We start from the raw sequence: 6,999 nt of genomic DNA on the forward strand, positions 1-6,999 counted from the left end.
TCTAATGTTCGAAGACTTTCCCCTCATGATCCTCCTTCCCATCAATCAAGGAGGTGGTAAAGCATCTCTGAGCCAGTGACAGACCCCGGTTCTAAAGAGTGGACAACCTCAAGCCAGTTCCCGGAGAGCACTTAAGTGGACACAGCTGAAGGTCACACCGGGGAGATAGGGGTATGGAGGGCCACCCTGAGGGGCAATACAACCAAGTGAAAGGGAGATGTCCTAGTGTGCTGTTGGATCCCACAGTCAATGGACAGTTAGCTGCTCAGCATGGAACAGGCTCCCTGCCCACCTGCCACCTCATTCTGGCCCTAGGCTGTCTCAGTTTGCTCACTGAGTCGCCTGCCAGAGGACCACCTAGGGAGAAGGCCACACATCCAGGCCCGGGGCACGGCTCCATTTGCCTGTATGTCTCCCTAAATGTGAGGAAGTCAGTCCTGGTTTTTCTCCTTCTACTGCCTCTCATTCAGTGCCAGCCACTCATGTGCTTGCTGCTCTCTGCTGGGTGTCAGCAGCTTCCTAGCTTGTCACATACAGCACCTGGCCCTTCGTTCTCTTTTTATTGCCATTCCTTTCTTTTTCTTCTACCTTCCACTCTTCTAGCTTGGGCCCATCAGCATATAAGCACATTTTTCTGTTTGTTAGTACAATTCTTATTGTTTTCAGAGAGGAAGGGAGAGGGAGAGATGGATAAAACATCAATAATGAGACAAAATCATTGGCTGGCTTTCTCCTGCACATCCACCTGGAGATCCAGGCGTAAACTCCAGCCCCTGCTCCAACTGAGAATTGAACTAAGTCCTCTTGGTTCATAGGCCTACTGAGCCACACTGGCCAGGCACAATCTGCTTCTTTTAGTAGGAAGAGAAAATGCCAAAGTCTCTGTAACCGTCGGTGAGCTCCCCACCCCCCATAAAAGGGGATAAGAGAACATGGGTCAGAAAATGTATATCTCTTACAGCAAACGCTCTCTTTCTCTTCCTCTCTATTATTCTCTCTCCCTCTCCCTCTCCCTGTCCCTCTGTCTGACATGCATCTTTTCTTCCCATCCCCACCTTGACAGGGAGTAGTGTCCATGATGGGAATCAGAACCTCTGGCATTTGAGGAAAATCATAAAAATTGGCAGGTTCTGAGGGAGGAAGGGCAAAGGCAAAACATCCTGTGGTCAGGGTGTTAATTCCTCCACACATACAGATCATGCCCATTGCCTTGTGGGGAGATTCACCTGTGGGGCCAACTTATGTAAAGCTCTTGTCAGCATGTCCTCCTCTGGAATTGCCCACTGTTATTAGCATTGATGGTATTTATTAACCACCAGATGCAAGATAAGGAAGAAAATAAAAGTCAGTGCACCCTGGCCAGTGTGTCTGGGCATTGTCCTGTGCACCAGAAAGTTTAGCCATTTGATTTCTGGCCAGGGCACATGTCCAGGTTGCAGGTTAAGTCCCCAGGCATCCAACATTGTTTCCCTCTCACATGAATGCATGCTTCTGTGCCTGTCTCTCTCCATTCACCTCTCTCTAAAGAATCAATTTTAAAAACCCACCATATTAAGACACAACAAAAGAAAACTCATTGCTGCATGTTGCCTCTAAAACCAAGTGTCCTGCACTTGACGCTTTATTTGTTCTCGAGACCACAACTGAGAAATCCAGAAAAATTCTATATTGGAATCTGGACTTTTCCATCAAAATATTCAGAAAAGCATAGTATCAACGCAATGATGCTTAGAAACCTTAGATAAAGACTGCATCTATGAAGATGGGCAGAGAAGAGACCTGGATAGGAGGTGACTGCTGGTGCACAGAGATCATGTACATGATGGCCCTATGGGCAGAGTCTCTAGGGCATTAGAAAACAAGCACGGAGAGTAAGGCACACATAGTAGGTTCCTTACTACTAGAATGTACCCCAGAGTCCACCAATCTGCACAGCAGTCAGGTAGGCTGGATACAGGGCAGCTTGAGCACACGAATGTCAAAGGGAAGACTCTGAATAAAGAAGAGCCAAAACCTGGCCTGCTTGGCTCAGTGGATGAGTTTTGACACGTGAACCAGGAGGTCAGTATTCAATTCCCAGACTGGGACATGTCCCCGTTTTGGGCTCTTAGCCCAGTAGGTGTCTTATAGGAAGCAGCCAATCAAGGATTCTCTCTCACCATTGATGGTTCTAACTCTTTCTCCCTTTCCCTTCCTCTGTGAAATCAATGACAATAAATATGTCTAAAAGTATGTACATAGCTTAAGGTTTTGATACCCAGAATATCTGTTTAGAAATACAAGAAGTAGCCTTTTGTCATGGTCAGGATTTTTATGCTGTTCCTTCTTCCCCTTTAATCTTCCTTTCTAGTCCACTTCCCCATGGTATTGTATATAAAGTGATCTATTTCATGATGTGAAGTTTTGTATTGTTTGTCTAGTATTTCTCTACACCATAGTACGTTATCAGTACAAACCTACAGTGGTAAAATTAAGCTGAGTACATTTGGCATCCAAATGGCTTTATTAGGTATTTCACCAATCCAGCAGCATTCCAGCTGGCAATGAAAAAGGGGCTCACTGAGCCATACCGACCAGGGTTTGTCCCACTACCATCCCCAAGTCTAACAGGATAGACATTAAAGTCCTTCAACAGTTGAGGTTCCAGCTTCCAAAATTAATTTCCCATTCAGTATTCCAGTAAAAATAACTAAGAAACAAAACATTTTGGGGGAGATTTTTAAAATTGAAGTTGGAAAGCTTGTTGATAACTATACACTCAACAGTCCAACAGGTGAGTTTTTAAAAATTTTCCCAGTTGGGACATTTGTTGACATTCACTCATAAAAATACTGAGGCTTCAAGATAACTCGATGTGTGGAGAGCATATATTAAATGTCAAAAAGTTGAAGAGGAAGTGCATGAGCAGTTCTATAGAAAAATACATATCTCAATCGACGGGCACTTTTGTTTATTTAATTCAGAGGTATATTCAGGAAAGCTTGTTAAGTGGCAAATTCTGTTTCAGTCTTGTTATTCCCACTTCAGAAAGGTGCTGATGGCATTTCAATAAGCCAAAGGATGCTTACATTTAGATTTGTTCAAACATTTATATTATTCCATATGTAATTTTTCTTCCTACATATACTATTCCTTTAAAGATTGAGGACATACAAAATGCCACAGGAAGGAGGTGAACAATTGCTTTACAGCCTTGTTGGAGGTGCCTCAATTCTTTTTTCCAGTTAGGTTTTCCAAGAATACGTCATTTGATTACCTCCCCCGGACAACTGGAAACAGGGCAGCATGCCATGAAGAAGTAACACAACGCTTCATTTTGTATGCAGTTCACTTCAAAGACTTCATGCACTTGTGGCCAAAGACACCTTGGGAAATTTAGGGCCTAGAATTCACCTCACCATCCAAACACATTGCTTTTATGTGTTTGTAGTAAAATGAGACAAGAAATCCCATTTAGTGGAAAACTTTATTCTGAATATTTTAACAATACAGATATTCAATTTAAACATTAAAGTATATAGTTATTAAAATCAACACTTATAAAACAACCTTGAAGAATTCAAACTTTGCATTCTATGCAGAAGTTTCACAAAGGGATCTAAAATTCTTGTTTCTTCCCCAAACCCACCATTTGCTTCTATTCATTCTTAAATAACAGAAGGCAATTTCTTTTCAAATAAATGCCTTCCATAACATAGCATTATTTTTAAGTTCAATTTCTATTTCATCTGTCACAGGGACTTCCCTCTTGGCAGCCCTTGAGAATCTCAATAAGCTGAGCTACTGCACTGCATGATTCACACTCTCTTGCATAGATGGTGAATCCTATGATCCCCACCAGCATCACACTCACGGCCTCTTAAAGAGGTGTCCCATCGGCTGTTGCAGTAATTGTTATGCACACCCCCCCCCCATCATACCCATCTCCTGTGAGGCTGTAATAATCATCCCAGTGACTTCTTCCACCATAAGTCAGAGGAGGCCCTTGGGTTGGTGGTGCACCACCTGTGCATCCTGTAATGTCAGTGACCAAATAACAATACTTAAACATCTTAACGAATAATTTTATGTCAGTATGACATGAACCTAGTAAAGTCTTAAATAGTTGGCAAACCTATGCTTTTATACATCTGCGCTAAAAATATGTCAGTAGAGCTGAGGTAGACAAGGGAGCTTACAATTATTTAAAATACAGCTGAAGAATAATGTTTTGACTGAAATAATTGACTATGAATATATATGAAGGCACATTTTCTGAAAACGGGCTGGAATTCTGACCTTCCTATTATGCTTCATGCTGTCAAAAGCTCTTTCTGATTAAAAAATTATACAATACACCCCTGGCTGGTGTGCCTAAGTGGGTCGCGCACCGGTCTTGGCATTGCAGGATCCCTGGTTTGATTCCAGGTTAAGGGCATGAGCCTGGTTTGCAGGGTCCATCCCTGGCCCTGGTTGGGGATTATGCATGGGGAAACCAATCAAAGTATCTCTCTCACATTGATGTAGCTCTCTCTCAGCCCCACTCCCTCCGTCCACTCTCCCAAGATCAGCAGAGATATATCCTCAGGTGAGAAACAACAAAAAAGAAAATGTTGCACTTCATTTCTTTAATAAGGAAAATAAATGAGTATGATCCTTCACTCCTGAAAGATTTGGACTGTTCCAAATGAGCTACTAAGAAAAGAATACAAGACTTCCAAGATAATACAAAACACATACTGCATATAGTACTCCCTGGGGCAAATAAAAGTAAAATTCCAGTTAAACACAAGATGGCCTGTTAATTCCAATCCTGTCACTTACACGCAGTATATCTGGACACATACCACAGCTGTCATATGAACCTCTGTAAAAATAAGAAAAGGCAAATGGACAGAAGGCTTCAAGAGTCATTTCTCCAAACACGATACACAAACAGCTAACAAGCTCATGGAAAGAGCATCAAAATAATGGATAGTTAGGGAAATGCCAACCAAAACCTACGTGAGATACCACTTTATTCCTAAGTAGGTCCCAATGTTTGAAGAGGAAAATACCAGGGCTTGTTGGGAATTTAGAGCCACTGGAATCCTGTACACAAGGAACAGAAAGGGGACAAGGCGTGGCTGCTGTGGAAAATAATGGAAACTCCTACAACAAACATTTAACACTGAATTGCAATATGACTCCGAAATTCCACTCTAAATTTTGCACCCACAATAACTGGAGACTTCTATGAAATACTAGTCCAAAATGCTCACATCAGTCCTCTGGTGGAAAGGACCCCAACGGTTGAAGTGGTAAACGAGCTGTGTGCACTCACTAGAGCTGCAAGGGAATATTTAACCAGCCATAAAAGTGGCGTTGAACTGATTACTGCCATATGGATGACCCTTGGACACATTTATGGTAATGGACACAAGCCAGGCACAAAATGTCCTATCCTGTATCATTCTGATACTATGATCTGTGGAAAACAGGTGAATCAATACAGACAGAACCCTGGTTGGTTTTTCATAGAAGCTGGACTGAGGAAGAGAATGGTAGCGACTGCTTTACCTGGAGAGCTTTTATGTATGAGTGATAAAGATGTTTTGGACATACTCAGATACAGTTGTGACATAAGACTCTGAATATACTACATGCTACTTAGTTGGTCAATGGTAAATATTTAGTGTTATGATAGATGAAATTCACCTCAACAACAGACAGTGTATAGTATAGTTTAGGTGTCTTACGCTTTATTGCCCATTACCTATAACTAGTAGTGCAATCATCATCTCTTGGAGATATATGGTAATTTCTCCTGGAAGGGATTGTCTCTTTGCAAGGAACGCCTGCATAACTTCCTCTCCCACGTGACAGCGTTCCTGTAAATGACAAATACTTATGTGAGGATATCACATTGGAGAGCAATGTTTTATGGGAAAACAATAATTCAAAACAACACTTTATTTCCTCTTTCCACAACAATGTTTAAATTTACTCTTAGACTCTATTTAGGCTCATGCTTGTATGTGCTGTGATATGTTACTCTGGAATGTATTATCTTCTGACATCTTGTCCTCCCTGTACATCTTCCTTAATTTCTTAAATGACCATTGGTGGGAAAAACCTTTCCAATTCTGAACAAAGTGCAAGGAATTCCATGATGTCCACATACATATTTATCAGTGCCTACCTATAGCTTGACAAGCCTCTATCGACTTTTCTCCTTCTCTACTTTGCTCTGTTGCTCACAATCTCTTTTCGACATTACTAAAAACTTCCTAATTTTCCCGTTACACTCACTTCTTCATGCACGTTCCCCTAAGAACTAATAGTTATTTCGGTATGCAAGTATTGAATTATTAGCATTTAGGTTAAAACACTTTCATTGCTCCTGGATGCCCACAATATAGAGGCAAGTTATGTCCATTTACTTTCAAAATTGACTGTCTCACTTACCTTAGAACTTTTATGCTACGCTTTCAACTACATTTTGGACTCAGGAAAAGCCACATGTGCTAGTTGTGCACTTGCATCTATTCTAATACTGGCAAGATATCACCTGTGCATAGTAATATTTTATTGGGCCAGTACATGCCAAATTCATTACACATACAATTTTCTAATTTATCACCAATTTAGCATGGCTCTCTCCTACTGCTGACTACTTTAAATGTATAAACTTAGTTTTGGTAATGATGGCAATATAAATTTTACTGCCTTTAGCTGTACTACGAGCATTTAACAGCTCATGTGAAGAGCCCCAGATCTCCTTCAAAATATGAGAAATATTACATTTCCCATAAATATTACCATGTTTCAGTACTAATTCTTATCCAAAATGTCCACAAATGACCCTTTAATTTATGCGCTCACTAGCACATCCACAATTTAAATGGATAGGCTGTTTGTGTATATTCAACTGCAGAGGCATATTGTTCTTAACTACACTGATTCCCTCAATGGTTTCAACTTTCCAACATAATTAATAGTGAGAGACTCTATGTTACACTTTAAGACATCTTTGTACTG

Source organism: Myotis nattereri (assembly GCF_964212035.1).
Source record: "Myotis nattereri genome assembly, chromosome: Y".
Classification (NCBI taxonomy): domain Eukaryota; kingdom Metazoa; phylum Chordata; class Mammalia; order Chiroptera; family Vespertilionidae; genus Myotis; species Myotis nattereri.